The following is a 21,946-nucleotide window of genomic DNA, read 5'->3' on the forward strand; positions in this document are numbered from 1 at the left end:
TGCTAACCCCGTTGCACACAATGAGTACTCAAGCTGCGTATGCCATCGCAGTGGCTAATTTATGCACACCCATGTAACGGCATTCAAACGGACAGGCACGCCTGCTTTTCTAAAACCACTCCCCCGTTACCACCCCTAAACGCTGACTACCTGTCACTCACTCTGCAATGGCTTACCATGCTCTGCGTAATCACAGTGTGATTGCAGTGTAGCTTTTGCGCACTACAATGGATATGCGTGCGCAGTACGCAACAATCGGACAACTATGTATGCTGTTGCAGTTGTGATCCATAATGAATCAGGCCCTTAGCCCTTCCACTCCCCTGTCCAGTCTCTCCAGTCACAATCAGACGTAACTAGGTATTTGAAGGCCCCATAGAAAGAGTTTGTAAGGGCCCCATGTACCGCAAGTCAGATTAAATCAAATCTGCATAAGTGCTTTTGTTTTCAGGCCATGTGCAGAACAAAATTTACATAATTTATGCTGCACAAAATGGAAGTTACTCATGATTAATTTATTTGCTCATCACAGGTACTTGTAAGGCAGGGGTTAATCTAGACAAGAAAAAATTCACCTGGCAGAGTGCAATGGGTCAGCAAAAGAGACGTACCATACATGATAGTAAAATACTCAATCAAACACATTTTCAAATACAGTATATGATAAGCCACATGCTGCATCAAGGTGCTCAGATGGTCCTACACTACATAATAATAGCCCCACTTTGGGTCATATTTTCAGGTGCATGTAAGGGAGGGGTTAATATAGACAAGAAAAAGCTATACAAATTACTCCAGCATCTACAAGGAGTCCTCTGCATTATATTATAACAGGGGCGTACAAACACCCCAATTTTGCCTCTGTGCAGCAGGCCTTGCTCCAGCAAGTGAAGCAGGTCCCTCCGCCTCCGCAGGGCCATCTTCCTAGTGATATTCAGGACAATTTTTCATGTGCACAAGAGAGCAAAGGCTCTGGCTCAGTGCCAGAGTCTTTGTTTTCACTGCACAGTGATATCTTTCTGAATATATCAATGGGAAGATGGTGCCGTGGAGGAGGAGAAACCTGCTTGATGGAGCAAGGTAAGTATATAATTTGGCTGCAGACTGTGCAGTGATGGGTGCCCTGGACCAAGGGGCTCATGTGCACTAAACACCCTGCAGCCATTATAAATACGCCTATGTATTATAATGTAGGATACATGTCTCTTTTGCTATCCCATTGCATTGTGCTAGGGGAATTTGTTCTGTTTTGTCTTGTCATAATTTATGCTATGCAAACTACCATAAATGCAACTCAGCATCAGCCCTTAAGTCTATAAAGTTTATTGGATTCAGATGTATTCACACAACAAGTGATTTCACTGCTATTTGACCTTCTTGAACCCCAAAGCATACTTTTAGACAATCGCAAGAAAGGTGAGATGTCTATGGATTTCTATCAGTCTTTACCAGTGGCGGATTTTACCTAGGGGCTGCACCTCCCCAGTAAGATCAGCCACCTCAGAGAGCCAGTTGCAGTCTGTGACTGCACTTGGTACACTGTGACTGGAGGTGGCTTCCCATTGGAAGCACTACCTGACAGTCACACCCTGGACAGGCAGCCTCAGGGGCTTCCAGTGGAATCCACTGCTCTGCCTTTCAGGCAGCCCTACACAGCTTCTAGGGGCTGCAGCCGATGCAGTCCCTAGAAGCCGGTGTTATATGCATGCGCGTACCACCACCACTCATGCACCAGTCCCGGCTCTGGCCAGATCCATTGCGCTGGTGCCGGGACCTGGACTGCGATTCAGACAGTGGTATCAGCCAGTCCCTCTGCTAAGTCCCCACATAAAACATGGCTGCTAGCTGAGGTGACCTGAATGGCAGTCACAGTGCTTTTGTCCATGCATGGTATAGTTGTGGTAAGTCACATCTCTATTGGCTGGTGCAAATCATCATTTTAGTGGCAGTTTAAATTTAGAATGTTGATACCTGTCACTGCCTGAAAAGTGTGAGCTGATTGATCAAGAATTTGTTAATTACAATGGATTTAGAATCACAAGAATAGCTAGTTAATAAAATGTATTTGGCTACTTATGATTGTGTCATACTTAAACACTAATGGATTGATACCAGCTGAATCTGCTTAAAAGATCTTGCACCTATGACTGTCTATAGACCTGTAACAGCCATCACTTGGATTGTTGAAGCAATGGTTTTGTTAAAGCAGATTGAAGGTAATCCAAAAGAGACCATTATAGATAAACTTTGAGGTATCTAATTAATAGTGAATTCATAGTTGAAACTTCTTTCAACACATGATTTACAGCTAAGTTTAATGGGTTATTGATGTTGTTGGAAGATTGTTAGTTTCAAGATATGGCAAGAAGACTATCTCTCCAAACTAAATGAAGGTACAATATACAAGTAAAGCACAGTTTTTAACTTCCCCCAGAGATGATCACAAAACTCTCAATGTTTTAGCACTCTTTATCTACACAATGTAGACAAAGTGATTGGACACCCTCATGTAAGCGCCATGCATACCATTGCACACGAGTTCCAAATGACCACTAATCTGAGACTTCTTGTTAGTAAGCTCATTAAAGAGAACCCATTTAGGCTTAAATTACTAAAGGTATATTTACTAAAGTGAGAGTTTTTAGAAGTGGAGATGTTGCCCATAGCAATTATCTTCTAGAAGCTAGTTAAAAGCTTCTATTATCTTCTAGAAGCTAGTTAAATGTTAAGTCGAATCTGATTGGTTGCTATGGGCAACATCTACATTTCTAAAAACTCTCACTTAGTAAATATACCCCCTAGTATGAGTGAACTATAGTTTTCAGTGAAGTAAATAAAAAACTTAGATATGGTATCAAACATATGAACTTTTGCCATGTTATAGGAAAGTTTACATGCACTATATATTATATACTGTATTTGTAACTCTGACAAAGTGCCTTTTTATTTTAGCTCAGCTAGAAGTTTAGGTTTAGTGATACTTTGGTATAAAACAGTGCATGCAGGGTGAATCACCATGTGACGCATTTCAAAACAATATCCAGTACTTGGTTTTAATGGAAACATTATTCTCTTCTATAGGTGGTCTATGCACTCATGTTAATGAATATAATTAAAGCACATCATGCATTAATAGTTTAATTGAAGGTTTTACTTATCCATGGGGAATATTCATTCTCTCCTTATAATGAAAACAGCATGTGAGATAAACTATTTTAAACAATAACAATAGTAAAATTCACACAAATGTAGCAGTACTAGCAAAATAAAGCATAAAAAGATATAATTTTAAAAAATTCTATTTGAACCTTCAACTCCTTCAGCCATACATGGCAATAGATCAACCAGTCATAGAATGGTATATATGTTGCTACATTTTGTATGCAAGTTTTAGGGCATAACTTGAATCATAATACCTGGAAATCAGCTTTGACAGCTTCATATAATATAATCTGTTTAGCCTATATTTAAATGTATACAACAAACTGATGATAACCAAGTAACACAAAACTGACATTTAGTGCGTGAATAGCTAATAGAGGTTATTTTGAGTTACACTCTTTCTAAAGGGCAAACAAAGATGGTTAATAAAACATTCAGAAAAACAAAACAAAATGGAATTTTGCTGATTCTTATTTATCAAGGGCTGTCTGTTTTTCCATTTGTGTGCCTCTATATTTTAATATGTGTACCAGATACATCAACTAAGCTTCAAATATATAAAAATATAAGTCTTGTTTTGATATTGAATATTGGTTATTTTCTGCAAAGAACATTTAGGGCCTGCTTAAAAGTTGTTTGTAAGTCTAACTGCGGGCTTCCAAAATTCTCTTTGTGTCACTGCGCACATGCAGCAAAATATGTCCAGATTTTAAGGTTTGTGTAACTGATACCTGGAGACATGGGTCAGGAACACTCAGGCAGAAGTAAAGTACATTAGTGGTGTGCACCAGTAAGTAGATTTTACAGAATGTCCAGAGGTGAGAGAGAGGGGAGAGATCAGACATACAGTAGGTCTGTAAGCTAAAATACTTTATTCGTATTATACTGTATTAAAGTCTAATATTCACATCTCAATCTCAAAAATTGATTAAAATGTGAGTCATCCTGTGAATAAGTTTCTTAAGTCCCATAATTAGTATCAGACACTTGCTTTGCCAATCCATTACATGGCACAGCCATAAGCGGTGTTCCATTTCCCAGTACCCCAATATGCGCAAATCATGTGATCTGCTGCTGAGTAGCAGTGTGGCCACAGTGCAGTCTTACAGCTGTGCTGGGTTCATGATATTATTAAACCCCACGCCTAACCCGAGTTCTCACTACTACAATCTGTGGCAGGGGACTGGAATTTAATAGTGTAGATCACTCAGGATATCTGAATGTGAGTGTTACTCCTGTAATGCTTTCAATGCTACCCAACAAAAAAATAAATAAATAAATACGTCAACAAATATATGAACATGAATCATTTCATAATAGGGGGAAATGTATCAATTCTTCCAAAGAGTTTAATGTGGGCAACTGGAGAAGAAGCTCATATCAGCTTCTAGCTAGCATTTATCATGTACATTCTATAAAATGATAGGTAGAAGCTGATTGGTTGCTATGGACAACTTCTATATTTGCTCACTTCTCCACCATATAGAATGGTTGATATATCCCCTCCTAAGTACTGAAATAATATTAGGGTAGTGAAAACCATTGCAGGTCTGTATTCAGCTAAGTACTGTAAAAGGTGATTCAAGTGCATTTTACCACACGTTGGTGGCTTCCTTTAGTGATTCTACAGGGTTTGGGTTGAGTTACAGATATATTAGAGCATTGCAGTTACTTGCAATCAACGAGTCATAACCCCTTTAGCACTCACTAAAGGGGTTATGTCCCCCTTTCAGCATTTAACAAACATCAGTAATCTAAGATTACCACTGTTTGTCACTGTCTCGCTTACGCCATCTATAGATGGTGAAAGCAATATAGTCCCCATTACTGGCAACGGGGACCCTGCAGCAGCCGTTCTGGCTTCAGTAAAGCCTTTCATGCAATGTGTGAAAGCGTCCTGTGCGCGACACAGCAACCCATTGCTGGTAGCGATAGGCTGCCATCAACAGAGAGGAGGGTGCCACTGAGGAGGGGATCATTGCTAAACCTCGCTAGAGAGGTAATTAATGTTGGATACCAGTGGCATATCAGTATCACTGCAATACTAAATGAAATGGTAATAGGGTACGTTTTTAAATATGGCCCATTGTGTCTTATATTTCTGGGCATACATAGTGACAATTGAGATGGCTTAGTGCTCACTCGGCATCAGCCCCAATAAATGCAGTTTTCGTATTGTCCAGTCAATTAAGGCCTCCCTTTCAGCTGTACACAAATTAAACTTTGCCATGTTCCAATCCAATTTAAAAAAAAACACAGCTAAGATGCCAGTGCATCCATTAATAACACAAAACTAATAATGCAGATGTTTTACATTTTCTGTTACAACTTCATAAATATGCTACTTACACCGTATACTGTTAAGATGATAATATATGTGGTTAGGATTCAGGATGCATGTTTGACAGTAAAGCTTTCACTGAAGAAAAAAAACAGATACATAGTGTAGATCTTTGAAATACCAGAGAGGAATATGCATGCTACTAAGATGCTATATGGTAATGGTTTGCCATTAAAGTCAGAAATAATGTATGTGCCCTGCAAACAAATGTTTTGTAACCTTTCATTGTAATTGTGACAAAGCTATAATCCAGTGGCTGCATCTCTTATTTGCTTTGCTTTGTAGGAAAAAAAAAGTACATCAACTATAGCCTCACTTGGAAATAGTATCTTTTATGGATTATACTATATGTTGATTTATTAGAGAATGTGATCTGTTGGAAGCTTTTACTATATCATCATAAAACAACACTCTCCAAGTACATTAAGCTGAGTAATTGGGCTGGTTCTCCAGTTGCTGAATGTTGAAGTATATTTGGGTAGTTTCATATCACTGACAATCAGAAAGTGACATTATTCTAAGCAAATAAATAAATAAAGTTGATTACAGTATGTCTATGATTGCACAAGATATCATTTTGTGGAATAAAGAAAACCAGTATGCATGGCACATGTCCTGAATTTTTAAGAGCAGGTGCCAGAAGAGTCCTAATGAAACATGGTTTGTATGAATTCCTAATTCAACAATTGCTGATTTTACATTTTAAAAATGACACATTGTTTAAGAAAATGCCAAATCTGCCATTACATATGTCCATGTAATTCAAGAACAGATAAAACCATTCTGCTTCAAAACTTAAAGTATCATTTGAAAAAGATACAGTAATATATTAGTTATTTACATTCTGCAAAGTTTATCATGTTTTAACTGTGAACTGTACACAATACCACAAAGATACCTTTAATCCCACAATCAGAATAAAATGACATTAATAATCATTGCTATTTCTTTCCTACAGCTGCTTTTTTTATTAGTTTTACATGAGTCAAAAGTAGCATGAAACAATATAGACTAAATTAGAAATAACATCAAACCATCCTCAGTATGACTTACTTGAGTATATATATAACCTGAAGATTTTAGTGCCGCATATGTCAATTAATTCTGAAAGAAAGTTAAAAACTGCGATTGCTAAATGGAAAATTATTCAAGAAGTTTAAATTAAATATTTCAAGACTACAGATAGGATTACATTCCTACAGGCAGGGAGCCATCATCCTCCCTCATTGAAATTGGGTCTGCCCTACTCCCATTTTTTAAGGACACTACGGATGTAGTAATCGCAAAGTTGCCATCACGCAGATTGATAATATGACAGTGAAATCCTTGACTAGAGGGTATCACCCTAAAACACTTAAGGCTGCAAAGGAAAATGGACTTCCACTACGAATGAGGACACTCTAACCCACAGTGAGAAAAAACTGTGACAATAAAATAGTTTGGACACAGAACTTTACCACGGTTAGCAGTTATGTTATTAAATCAGCAAATGATTTGTGCCCTGTAGTGTCCTTTGATGACCAGCTACCAGCTTTAAATGAATGCTCGATTATACCATCTTACAAAAGGGGCAAAAATATTAAAGACATTGTATTACACAACAATATCTCCAAACATAAACCTCAACCAACGGGGCATTTTTTTCACACAAAATGGGTAATCATTGATGCACGGGTTCCATTACCTGTAGTTAACCGAAAGTTGGCAATACCTTCTTTCATCCTCACTCTGGAAAAATGTGCCAACTTAAACATCAGCTTACTGTACCTGCTCAAGCCGATATGTTGTTTATTTTATTAGATGCCCTCGTGGCCTGTTACACATTGGCAAGACAACCTGCCAGTTTAAAGAATGCATAGTCTTACAACGATCAAATATCAAAGGAGCGTTGGATGGTAAAGGGGCAAGGCAAACAAGTTGCCAGACATTTTCAAGACTTCAAACACAGTCTGTCAACAATCCATTATAAAATGATTGATTGGGTTCCCCCTGATATCTGGGGTGGCAATAGAGGTTGCACCGTACTTCAAAAAGAAACAAAGTGGATACACACATTGAAGACAGTGCACCAATATGGTTTGAATGAAATGTTGTCCTATACATGATTCCTATAATAATAACCACTTTATACATGCTGGTATAATAATTTGCCTATACATGCTAAGAAAAATTATTTAGTTATCATTTGTTTGCGATAGTTTAACAGCATTCCAAAGTATTATCTGGCCAAACTAGATCAGTAGCTCCCAGGAGAAAAGTATCCTGAGTTATTGAGTCAGCTTCTGCATAGGGTCCAGATGCAGGACAACAACCAGCTTCAGTTGTTTCAGCTGTTGTTCCCATTGTCATCCCATATCAATACCAGGCAAGAAAAAAATTCTCAGGCTAGGGGAGTTTCTAGCATTAGCACTATGCATTCTTAAACTATTAAGGCTCAGATGCCTTCATGTTATTATGAAGATCCCAATCTATGTAGAGGGTTCCTAAACCAATGTAATATACACTTTGAGTCTACACATAAATTTGAATCAGAGCAAGCTAAAGTCAAAGATTTTATTTCTACAGTAAAATGTATATTTGATGAGCCTGTCAGAATGTCCTTTGTGGTATCCAGTATTTTCTGATTTAAACAATGGAATCGGTCAGTAGGTCAATATGTGGTTTCTTTAAAGACTTTAGCAGCTGAGTTGAGTTGAAATCAGGAGGCTTTAATTGCCACCTTTTAATAGGGCCTAGCAGACTATAAGTATGGTTGCCTATGAGGGACCTCCCTACCAATCTGAATTACCTTATTTCCCTATGTGTTAGGGTGAACTTTAGGTCACAGGAAAGGGAATTAGAGCATTCCCAATTCAGGAAAAAACATTCTAAACTAATTGCTGAATCCCCTGATTCTGTTGGTGAGCACATGTAAACTGGAAATCTAAGCTTACTGCTCAGAAGAAGTGGTGACTTTGGGCTAACATATTGTGCTTATACTGTGGACAGCCAGGTCATTTAATGCATTGTTTACACAGACACTACCCCATTTGTTACTGATTTTCAGGAGAGATCTTAGCCTGCAATGAGTATTGTTGAGACCATTATCTTCATAAGGTAATTCCTGAAACCTAACTAGTGGTAGCATCTGCTGAATCAGTAACCAACATTATTGCAGTGTAACCAGATTTTTTAGATATTTTTCCTAAAACACTAGCTAAGAAATTGCAACCCATGGGGAGTGGGGTTGTCCTATGGAGATCATTCCAGGGAAAATGTCACACCATAGTAGAGTTCTTACTTTGTCTATTCCTGAAAATAGAGCCATGTCCAAATATATCTATATATATCTATATATATATATATATATATATATATATATATATATACAGTCAGGTCCATAAATATTGGGACATTGACCGAATTTTCAGATTTTGGCCTCTATTCACCACCACAATGGCTTTGAAATGAAACAAACAAGATGTGCTTTAACTGCAGACTTTCAGATTTAATTTGAGGGTAATTACATCCAAATCAGGTGAACGGTGTAGGAATTACAACGGTTTCTATATGTGCCTCCCACTTTTTAAGGGGCCAAAAGTAATGGGACAAACTAAACAATCCTAAATCTAACTTTCACTTTTTAATACTTTGTTGCAAATCCTTTGCAGGCAATTACAGCCTTAAGTCTGGAACACATAGACATCACCAGACGCTGAGTTTCATCCCTGGTGATGCTCTGCCAGGCCTCTACTGCAAATGTTTTCAGTTCCTGCTTGTTCTTGGGGCATTTTCCCTTCAGTTTTGTTTTCATCAAGTGAAATGCATGCTCAATCAGATTCAGGTCAGGGGATTGACTTGGCCATTGCATAACATTCCACTTTTTAGCCTTAAAAAACTCTTTGGTTGCTTTTGCAGTATGCTTCGGGTCATTGTCCATCTGCACTGTGAAGCGCCGTTCAATGAGTTCTGAAGCATTTGACTGAATATGAGCATATAATATTGCCCGAAACACTTCAGAATTCATTCTGCTGCTTTTGTCAGCAGTCACATCATCAATAAATACAAGGGAACCAGTTCCATTGGCAGCCATACATGCCCACACCATGACACTACCACCACCATGCTTCACTAATGAGGTGGTATGTTTTGGATCATGAGCAGTTCCTTTCCTTCTCTTCTCTTCCCATCACTCTGGTACAAGTTGATCTTTGTCTCCTCTATCCATAGGATGTTGTTCCAGAACTGTAATGGCTTTTTTAGATGTTGTTTGGCAAACTCTAATCTGGTCTTCCTGTGTTTGTGGCTCACCAATGGTTTGCATCTTGTGGTGAAACCTCTATATTCACTCTTGTGAAGTCTTCTCTTGAATGTTGACTTTGACACATATACATCTATCTCCTGGAGAGTGTTCTTGATTTGGCCAACTGTTGTGAAGGGGTTTTTCTTCACCAGGGAAATAATTCTTTTGTCATCCACCACAGTTGTTTTCCGTGGTCTTCCGGGTCTTTTGGTGTTGCTGAGCTCTCCGGTGCGTTCTTTCTTTTTAAGAATGTTCCAAACAGTTGATTTGGCCACACCTAATGTTTTTGCTATCTCCCTGATGGGTTTGTTTTGATTTTTCAGCCTAATGATGGCTTGCTTCACTGATAGTGACAGCTCTTTGGATCTCATATTGAGAGTCAACAGCAACTGATTCCAAATGCAAATGTCACACCTAGAATCAACTCCAGACCTTTTACCTGCTTAATTGATAATGAAATAATGAGGGAATAGCCCACACCTGTCCATGAAATAGCTTTTGAGCTGATAGTCCCATTACTTTTGGCCCCTTAAAAAGTGGGAGGCACATATTGAAACTGTTGTAATTCCTACACCGTTCACCCGATTTGGATGTAATTACCCTCAAATTAAATCTGAAAGTCTGCAGTTAAAGCACATCTTGTTTGTTTCATTTCAAAACCATTGTGGTGGTGAATAGAGGCCAAAATCTGAAAATTCTGTCAATGTCCCAATATTTATGGACCGGACTGTATATATATATATATATATATATATATATATATATATATATATATATATATATAAGAACCTTAAGAGGGAATTTATCCAAATATCATCTTCACCAACTGGTGCTGGTTTCTTTTCTTGTGAATACAAAAGGCAAGGAGTTGAGACCCTGCATTGATTACATAGGTCGTAATGCAATTACAATAAACAATAAGTACCCCTTTCTCTGATACTGGAGCTTTTTGATAGAATCAAGGGGGCTTCAATATTTTCCATGCTCAATCTGATAGGCACTTATAATTAGACAAGTGGATAACCACATTTAACACCAGAGATGGTCACTATGAGTATTTTGTGATGTTGGTTGGCCTCAGGAATGCATCAGCAGTTTTCACAATTGTGTGAACGAGATTTTCAGAGATGTACTGTACACATGTGTATATCTTGATGGTATTTAAACATTTTCTAAGGACATGACTTCTCCTATCAAGTCATTAGAGAGGTTCTCAAAAAGATTATTACAAAACAAACTTTATTGTACAATCGAGAAATGTCAGTTCCATATTGACAAGGTTACCTTTTTGCACTACATTGTTTTTGGGAAAGGGTTTGCAGTTGGAACTTGTCAAGGTTCAGGCTATTATTGTATGGTCAGTGCCTTCCAGTCTGAAGGGTAATCAGAGATTCTTAGGATTTGCCAATCATAACTGGTATTTTATCAATAACTACTCCTTAATTATTGCCCCAATCATGGCTTACCCATAAATGTGCTCAAACCAAGGTATAGCCTTCTGATGCCTTAGAGGCTTTTTCTTTCTCAAACAGGGATTCACATTTGCCCCAATATGAGACAGCCTCAGGTGGAAAAAGCTTTTTTATGGAAGTGGATGCATCCACATATGGGGTAGGAGCAATCCTGACTCAAAGGGTTCAGTATGGTCATTTACACCTGTGCGGGTTCTTTTCTAGAAATTTCCTTAAAGCGTAGCGAAACTATGGAATAGGGAACTGCTAGCACCTAAACTGTCAAAGGTGGAGTGGTGTCATTATTTGAAGGAGGCAACAATTCCAATAACTGCCCTTATTGAACACAAAAAACTTGCTTTACTTGCAGACCATGCAGTGTATGAACCCGAGACAGACTCTGTGGTCAATATTTTTTGCTAGATTTAAGATTGTCTTTACATTAAAAAAAAAAAAAAAAACAGATGCCTTGTCCAGAGCATTGAATTCCAATTAGGAAGACAAAATGGCAGATAATGTTCCAATCCCATAATTTATCCTGCCTGTATTGTAGCCCCATCCCAAACTCATAAAGTAGACCCTCTACCTGGTATATCTTTTATACATGACAGTTTTTGCGAACATTTTTTAAAATGGGCTTATAGTATGTGTCCTTGTTCTCCAGTCATCTGGGAGTTAATAAAACATTTCACTTAGTGAAGAGACGTTAAGGATTTTGTTAACTCTTAGGGGTAAATTTACTAGGAATCGAGTTTGGGAGAGATTGCATTCTCTGGAGAGTTTAGGTATTTTTTTCCACTCACAAATTTACTTATGTAAAACTTGGGAGAAAAATCTCCTTTACTATGGGAAAATACTGGAGAGTTAGCAAACTCTCTTCACCTCACCATCGGCTAAACTCGAGTAACTTTTCACTAGTGAAGATAGGATTCGGGAATTTACCAAGATGAGAGTTTATAAACTCTCATGAGAATGGACAACACTCCTGTAAAAAATTGTGAAATCAATTCACCTGCCTGTGAGCTGCGAGTTTGGCAGAAACATACACAGATCAGGGTGATCCATGTATGTTTTTACCTGTATATAGTAAAAAAAAAGGGTTAAACTAAAAAAAAAAATTACATTGGGTCCCCCCCCCCAAAAGCATAATCAGCCCCGGACTGCTCAGCCAGTCCTGGTTCCTAAAATTACAGGGAAGAAAACAAGTAGGGCTCCATCGTAATTTAGGAACCAGCACCTGGCTGCAGGGCCAGTACTGATTTTAAATATAGGGGGGAAAAATGCATAGGGGTCCCCTTATATTTAAAACCAGCACTGGACCCAAACCGATCGGGGTGTAATGCCATAGCCTGGAGACCCTATCATTGGGGCTCCATGGCCAAAGCATTCACACCCCAATGTGTGCAAAGTTGCAATCAATTGTGTATAAAAATCTTTCCCTTTTTCAATCGATTGCAGATTGCAGAGTCGCCACAATCGATTGAAAAAGGGAAAGATTTTTATACACAATCGATTGCAAATTGCACAATTGCTGCAATCAATTGCTGATGTATGGGGGCCTTTACAAACTGAAATTATCAGCTGCTCTTAGGAATCCCAGTTGTTTCCATATGTCACTTCTCAAATCACAAGATCAATGATATGCTGGAATCAAGAAGGATCAGAGAAAGTATTATAGTGGACTTTCCTGAAGTTTTAAGGAATCATCTTGATGCCAACTTGATTGTTTGCGGATGCAGAGAGACGCAAGACAAAAAGTGTCATGAAGCAACTACTTCTTTTCTTTCCATTACTACTGAATAATTGCTATTGGAATTCTCTTATCTCACACTGGAGGAGAAAAATTTCCACAAGGTTTAGAGACTGTGGGCGATGTTTTAGCTCTGCACATGCGTATGGATTGCAGAGCACGTGCGTATGCATTGCAGAGCACATGTGTGAACTAGCTATTGCGATGTGTACTGCATTTGCAGAGGCTATGCAGACCCAGAGCATAGTGATTGACAGGAAGTGGTATGGGTGGTGAGCCGAACGCAGGCATGCCTGTGCGTTTGGACGCTGTTGCAGGGGCGTGCATAAATTATCCACTGCAATACCATACACAGCCTGAGGCCTCATAGCATGCGCTGAAGTTAGCAATTACTGGGTGAGGTCTGACCTGCCTTAGCTGTGCGTATGGGTCCAATGTTACTCGATGTTACCATTTATTTCGCTATATTGCCCAAGTATACGGATGTGTGTAAGGGGAAGTGGGTGTCCTTATGTTAAGATGTGATCGCATTGTGATTGCAAACATTTGCATAACATCGCTGATATTAGCAACTGCAGTGCATGCGTATTGGTAGAATAGCGATCCTTGCGGAATCAGGCCCTGAGTTTATACTGGGACCTTGCTGTACATGTTGCAATGTTTTGTCTTAGTAAGACATGGTAGTTAGGAAATGACAATACATAGGAAACACAGAAATGGTTCTCTTAGGTCTCAAATTCAACACCCTATTGAACTGCCTGAAATTACCAGTTGAATTTTTATTTAATACCATCACCGCTCACACTTCTGGTTTCATGAAAACTGGAACAGATGGTAAAACTTTATGGATATTACACAAAACAAGACCTTGTAACTACCACTAATTCCACTATATGCTTTTACTTCTTTACATAGGGTAGATGGTTCTTCACTTTCTGGGAGTCCCAGCCATCATAAGAGTCCTCTAGTGATTGAGAATATTGACATGTTTCATTCAGAACAAGCTTCATTCTTCCTTATTCATTCCCCTAAACTTCTATTGATTTTTGGATATAACTAGTTGGAGAAACACACTCGAGTGATTGATTGGAGGTATAGAATGTGAAGACTGTTCAATGGAGTGAATCTTGCATGATTATGTCGTTATGTTAATGACTCCAGATGCTGTTAATTTACTAGCTCTACATAAAAGATTTCCTGATGTGTTCAGTAAAAATTTGGCTGACACTCTACCTTCTGACAGGTTGTACAATTGTTCCATAGACCTTGTCCCAGGGCTCCTTTGCCAACAACCCAATTAAATTCATTGTCTGGCTTAAAAGTCAAATATTTGGGTTAATATTTCAAGAAGAACTTAGGAAGTAGAGATGGGTGGTTTAGTTTTATTTGATTATGTTCAGATCTCAAAATGGCAACTTATCTGACTCTCACATGTTTTGAATAGGCAATTAGATAAACTTGCAGTAATTTGCCAAAAAAAACCAAGCCAAACCAAACCACTCATCTCAATAAGGAAGTTACTTGTTGGAGTTGGGTTTTTCTTTGTTTCCAAGAAGAATAGAGTGTCTCCCTGTGTTCTTTGCATACATGCAATTACTTTGAGCTGAGTTGTTGTGTAGGTGTGTTCAGGGCCAGTGAGAGGTTTCTAGGCACCCTAGGCAAAACTTCACATTACAGCCCCTGATTCTCCAATACACTCCTTCAAACCATTCATATAAAACCACACTTATGTGTTTACCAAAGTCTATCACCACAGTTATTTCATATTTCATATGCACATCTGTAATACACTTTGTAGCAGAACCAGTGCACCCAATATGCCCATTCACCTTTGTCCCTATCAATCTCATTTACTAATTCACCCCACTAAGCATCCATTAACTTCACCAATCTAGTACCCATTAACCAAAGCCTCTCCAAGAATCCATTAATAAGTTCACCTTCCAGCCACCCATTAACGCATTCATCCACATTGTCAGCAACCATTAATATCCCTCCACCAAAAACCCATTTGTCCATTCACCACCAGCACCCAATAGTCTGTTTACGCAGCACCCATTCCCCTCAAGAGTACATTAATCAATTTACACACTCAGCACTCATTAACCAGTTCCTCTCTAATGGGTATATTTACTAAAGTCTGGGTTTTTAGAAGTGGAGATGTTGCCCATAACAACTAATCAGATTCTAGCTATTATCTTCTAGAAGGTGCTAGATAAATGTTTCATAGAATCTGATTTGTTGCTATGGGCAACATCGCCACTTCTAAACCCACACTTTAGTAAATATACCCCTAAAAATCAATTTATCAATTAACCCTCACAACACCCATTAACAAATTTGTCCACCGTCAGCACCCATTAACCACCCCACCCAACATCCATTAATCAATTCACAGATTCTGCACATTAACATATTCTCAATTCACCCTCATATCACCCATTAACACATAAGTCCACGCTGTCACCAACCCTTAACCTTCCCTACCTGGTAACCATTAATCCATGCACTTCAAACACCCATAAGTTTATTCACCCCCAAAACTTGTTAACACCCCTCTCAGCACCCATTAACCTTCCCCACCCAACACTTATTAATCCATTAACTTCCAGCAATTAATAACCCCCCCGTCAGCACCCATTTACCTCCCCCACCCAACAAATATTATATCATCCACTTTCAGAACCAAATAAACCCCCTCCCCACCCAGCACCTACTAATTGACTCTCAGCACCCATTAACCTCAATCACACACCACAGAGCCATTAAAAAAATTCCCTTACCTGCTTTTCATTCAGTTCTGCCTTCGTTCTTCTTCTACAGCGTGTGGGGCAGAGCTTGCAGAATTGGCTGTGCCAGAGGGAAGGGGAGGAGTGGAAAGGGGATGGGTGTCCATGCTGCTGCCTGCCTGCTGCACTTGGCTGATGACACTGATGGCCAGAGGAGCAGGCTGCAGCAGATATAATAAATAATAGCTGGTTCAGCTACAGACTCGGCCGTCTCCAGCATTAAGCATAATAATAATGTCAGATACATCTTTAATTTTTCTCTCAGGCAGCTCCAGCAGTACGCACCCTCAGGTTCTGGCACCTTTAGGCAGTTGCTTAAAGCTGCCTAATGAATGTGCCAGTCCCGGGTGTGTTTCTCTTGTAGCAGCAGTTCAGTGAGCTACATTATTTCAGAACGCTCTAGTCTGCTACCTTTGCCAGTGTGAGCATTCAGAACTTGCCACCTGGTTGTGTATTCCAGAACTTTCGTGACTGTTATATGAGTTATTTCTGACCCCTGGCTTTCTAATTGGCAACTTACTGGCCCTGATCCCTGGATTTGTATTTGGAAATTCTCTGGCTCTTGATACTTGATATTGTATTTGTCAACTCTATGAGGGGCGATTCAATTGTTTTGTGGATGCCCAGTGTTGCAATTCAATTGTTCTGGCACCCATTAATCATCATGGTAATTGCACCCTATTAGACCTGGTTTAGCCATGTACTGTAAAATGGCTAAAACCATCTAAAGTCCTAGTTAGGATGCCCAAACTTCTGTTTGGGTGCCCTAACCACGGTTTATTGCAGAAATGGCAGCAGCGGCAGCTATCACACCCGAACAGAGCAACAATTGAATTGCTCTGTAGGGCGCCAAAAACAATTAACCACTAAAAAAAATTGAAGCCCCCTCTGGCCCCTTGTTTATAAACATTGCATGACAACAGTTACTGTTAACTGATCTGATCTGTTGTCTCTACTATTCCCCACTCCTTACTTTGTATTTATGCTATAAACTCATGGCACAAATTTCATTATGGGACAGACTCCATCTGCTGTAACTACTGTAGCTATATATAGGTGGATACCAAAGATCTGATGTATAAATTGTCTGTCACAAACCAGTACAAGGAATTCCTCTGTGGAGGATAGGGAGCCAGGGGGGCCAGATGACTAGGAGACAGCTAGAAGAGTGTTAGTACTAGTGTCCTCAATAAAGGTCAAACCCAGGTGTTGGCTAGACCTAACCAGAAGGGCAGAGTCTAACCCACCAGTGACCCCTACTGTTGGGATTTGAGTTTTGCTGCACTGAGTGAGCAGGTTGCAGCCCTCTGGTTAGGTACCTGGGAGGAGACTAGGGAATTACACTAATACAATGAGTGGAATTATGCGCTGGTATGCTCTAAGAAACTTTGCAGGTGATTCAGAGGCAGGATACACCAAGAAATGACACATGAGATTCAGGCATGAACTAGTACAATATTAGTATGGGAAGATCAGATACCAGATGCCTTGGGAAACTCGGAAGACCTGGATGCAGAATAGTGTAATGAAAATTCAGTAATCCAGATACAGAAAGACATTGGGTGTATAGTGAACCCAGATGCAGGGTAGTGAATAGACACTCTATAGAACCAGTCGAAGAATGGAGAACTGTGTAGGGAGCTCAGACGCAGGGTACAAAATTTTATATACTGTAGATCCAGTCACTGAATATAAATGATTGTGCAGGGAACTCAGAAGCAGGATAGTGAAATTGATATACTGTAGATCCAGTCACAGAATATAATAACTGTGCAGGAAACTCAGACGCAGGGTAGTGAACTTGACACACTGTAGATCCAGTCATGGGGGTAACGAAAGGTGCTTCATGAATCCAGATGCAGGGAAATCTGGTGAAACTTGTGCTTGGGAATGGTACAGGAGGAGACACAGGAAATTGGTAAATGAGCCAGAACTGGGTAAACACAAGAGGATAACTAAAGCGAAACTTGAGGTTAAATGAAAGTAAGTCACTAGGAATCCAGATGCGGATATGCTCGGGATGGCACAGGTGATAGAGACGCGAGCTAGCTCCAATAGTACTAAAGAGCCAGATGCAGACTAGCTGTGGGATATGCTATAAAAGTAACTTAGAGCCTGGAATAAATACTGGCATCATATTCACTGGGAAAGCAAAGTTGAACATCCACTTCCTGTTCCTGGACGCAGACTAAATACCCTTAGGTAGTTGGTCATTGGATCAGAAGATCAGCTGAGTGACTGCAGGTCTACCATTGGGAGAGACTAGTCAGATGATATGGACCAACATGGCTGCATCCATGCCCGCCACCATGGGAACCAGGATGCACACACGGAAGCCCTAGCAGACCCTGGGGAGAATACTCAGTTACCACTCACATCCACTCCCGGTTACTGAACAACTAAACCCAAGGACGCTGGCACGGAGGTGAGTAGTGGCCGATCCCAGGCCGCATCCTGACATTGTCGGCTCACTGAGAGGCTATGGATCAGTCAAGCTCGGAATTTCATCTGTTGGAACTGTTCATTAATTAAGGTATATCCTGAGATATCACCATTTGTGTGTACATCACACTAATCTGGAATCCAGTACCATAGTACTTACATTGTGTAATCTATTTCAAAGACTATTGTGTCACTTCAAGTGCACCTTGTTCACTATTAAAGTGCCTCAAGCGTACCTTGTCTACAATAATTACATTACTTAGGTTGAATCTTTACATATCTGACTAGTCACATATGTTTAGAGATATTTTCGGGGGTGAAAAACTGGAATTTTTTGCCGATTATTATCCCTGTTTTTTGACACTTTTTTATTACCATTTCCTACATGTTCAGCCGAACAAACAGGATTATGCAGCCGAAAACACATAGGATCCATGATAAGTTTGCAGACCTATGTGTTTTCGCCATTGCAGCGACGAAAACACTGCATTTTTCGGGACACATCAGGTCCTGAAAACAATCCCTGATAAGAGCCGTCATTGGGCCGGACGTCTGGGCTAAATTGGATAGCCCCTGGGGGATCCATTGGCAGCGGTAATTTATCTCTGCTAATTGGATACCGCCCTATATCTTTTACCATTGGTCATCCTTTCTTTTATGTAAGAAGGTAGAGATTGTGTGAATGTATAGCGCTCCTCACCAGACTCAGATACAAGAAATAACATTGTTTTAAAGAATTAGAAACAGATTTTTCTTTCCTTATCAGTATTTGTTTCAGCATTCATTTTCTTCTCATCTGGGGGAATTGAATCTACAATTTAGCCATTAACACCACCCTGTTATAGTACCAGTGAGGAACGCTATACATTCACACAATCTCTACCTTCTTCCATATTATTTTGGGGGATGGGGATCCCCCTTCATGTGAAAATTAGCTGCACCCCATTCACACAGAAAGCTTCTTGTTTGTTTCCAATTTTCCTTTCTCTACACACTATACTTTATTTTATGTATGCCTGCATTGCTAAAGTTGCTTTGTATACATTGCTATATTTGTTTTATCAAGAATATTCAGAGACTGTATTTTGTCTTGCCATTTAATTTGCTGTGAGACATAAAAAAATCATTGACTTACTTTTAACAAAACCTCGCTACCCTGTCTATAAATCCATAGCAAGGATCATACTCATGATATGAAGGAAGATCTTTAATCCTGAAACTGGGAGATAGGTCTTTCTAGAAAGTATCCATTTGCAATTATCTACAAGACCCATGATTTGTTGGTAATATGATATCTATTTATGCATGAAAGCACTTGGTCTTAATCTCAACAGTCTAAACACTAAAGTTATCAGAATTTCAAGATCTTTTGCAGTTACTCTGAGTCATTGCTCGATTTATATTGTCTGGAAGACCTTCTATGGCCTCTTGAAATCTGGTATCTATGTGAGGATTGTTGAGAGCCATGAAAAACTTTTGTAGCACATTAAGTATCTCTTACCCTGGGATTATAGTACTTCTCTTCTGGAAACTTATAGTATCAACATCCAGTTACCTGACAAAAAGAAATAATTTCAAAGGGCAGAGAAAACAGTCTATTTTGCAGGACAAGTTCTCTGTCCATTTATTTAGGCACATGCTTCTTCTTTCAACCATATATAATTCTTGCCACAATACAAACTTCTGTCAAGAATGTATCACAAAGATAAGTAATTCCCAGTTTTAGATTTGGCACAGACCACAATTCTTTTGTAGGCAGGCCAGGGCAATGGCACTTTCTGACTGGCCCCACCAGGATATATTTTCTGACCTTGTACACTAATACAGTAGCTGGTTTAAAAGAAATTTTGCAAAGATGCAAACTCTTTTTTTGGGTGGGAGTGCACTAAATAGGAAAAGTAAATTTATTTATAATTAAAACTTAACTTTTAATAATTTACCCTTCAGCTACAAGAAAAAGATCAACATTTGTGATGTACAATTCACTATTCTTAAACATAGTGATTATAATAATGCAATTGTGACTTGTTGTAAATGTTGTTTAATTTCCTAAAGCAAAATCTTCTGTAAATATGCAATATAAATAAATTGAGGTCATGTGAGAAGTAAAAGGGCAGAAATATTTTCCTCATCTTAATCTATAATATTAATTTATAGCAATTAACGGGACAGCAATTTCATTACGCACAGGGATAGATTACACTCAAGGTGACTTTTTCACAAGATTATTTGTAGGTGAAAGAAATAGCATAATCAAGTAAGTGCAAAATAACCTGAAAACATAATACAAATACGTTCTTTCTGTATTTGCATAATATTTTTTTAAACACTATCATAAGTAAAACAGTTTTCACTTTGTAGCAACAAGTTATATTCATTTGTGAAACTGTGTATCCATGCAACAAGAGAGATTTAAATATCACAATTAAGTAATAATAAGAATTTATGCAATAGTTGTACCTATTTATATATGGAACAATAGAATAACTCTAATGGAACATGTCATGCCGTGAATAAACATAGAGGGAGATTTATTAAATCTTGGAGAGAGAGACATAAAGCTAATCAGCTTCTGTCATTTTACAGCCTGCACTAGAAAAATTACAGCTAGAAACTGATTGGTTGGTACTTTATCTCTCTCCACTTTAGCTCTCTTTCTAAGATTTGATAAATCTTCCCCATAAGATTATAATCCCAACAATAATTTCCCAGTGTTATCAGATTCAGACCTTAAAATAACAGGTCCAACTATTAATTTTTCAGTAAGTACATACTTTTATTTGTGCTTTACAGTGGCATACATTAATAAAACAATGCAAATGAGCTATGAACCACCTTTTGTAAGGTATAACCATATCTGGACTACATGTGCTGTTGTAGTAAGCTAATAAGTGTCATGGATCGTGTAAATACTAAAGCAAAAACACACAAGTGCTTCAACAGTTATGCAGTGATTGAACAGCCAATGAGAGAGCAGAAGGAGTTGGTGTTTATAGAAACATAGGAGAGTGGGTGCTGTTACTGTCCATATTGGAGTTAGATGACCACTGATGCCAAAGGCAGTGCAAGGGTCAGATTCTCCTTGGACAAACTAGCTCTCCACTGGAAAATGGAAATAGGTATGTTTATCATCACCTTGTAATGTGTTTATGTTGATCAGACTCTATAAATCATTTGGGTTTGTACACAGAAGTAGGTAACGTGCGCTTTGCCATTATCTTGTCACAAATGTCGCTAAAATGAAGTTTTAAATGGTAGGGTATTAGTTTCCTATTCATTGGATCATGAAACCTAGACAATATCCTCTTGGATAACTGAGTAATCTGTAAATGGTTATCTTGGGTAAATGAGCAACCTGTATTTCTATTTTAGGATGCTGATCCCATTGTGCAGTAACATAAGGATATATGTTAGGGTTATATGCTGTAGTCAAAAAGTCAACATTAACAATGTCAACATTCATAACGTTGACAACACAATGTCAATAGTTATGATATAGACATTGTTAAAATCTCGACAGGGAATTGGTTGACTTTCTCAGAATGTCAACAAATGAAATAATGACATTGTCAGAATGTCTACATCAAGGTTAGGCTGTGGGGGAAGGCTAGGGTTAGGTACTAGAGGGAGGGGTATGCAATGCTGGAGGATCATGGCTTTAACCTGGAAGTGATGGTCACATGACCGCCGGTAAGACACCGCTGGAGATACTGCAACTGTCAGGAGAAG

The sequence above is a fragment of the Taudactylus pleione genome, unplaced genomic scaffold (genome assembly GCF_031769625.1).
Source record: "Taudactylus pleione unplaced genomic scaffold, aTauple2 ptg000006l, whole genome shotgun sequence".
In the NCBI taxonomy this organism is placed as follows: Eukaryota; Metazoa; Chordata; class Amphibia; order Anura; family Myobatrachidae; genus Taudactylus; species Taudactylus pleione.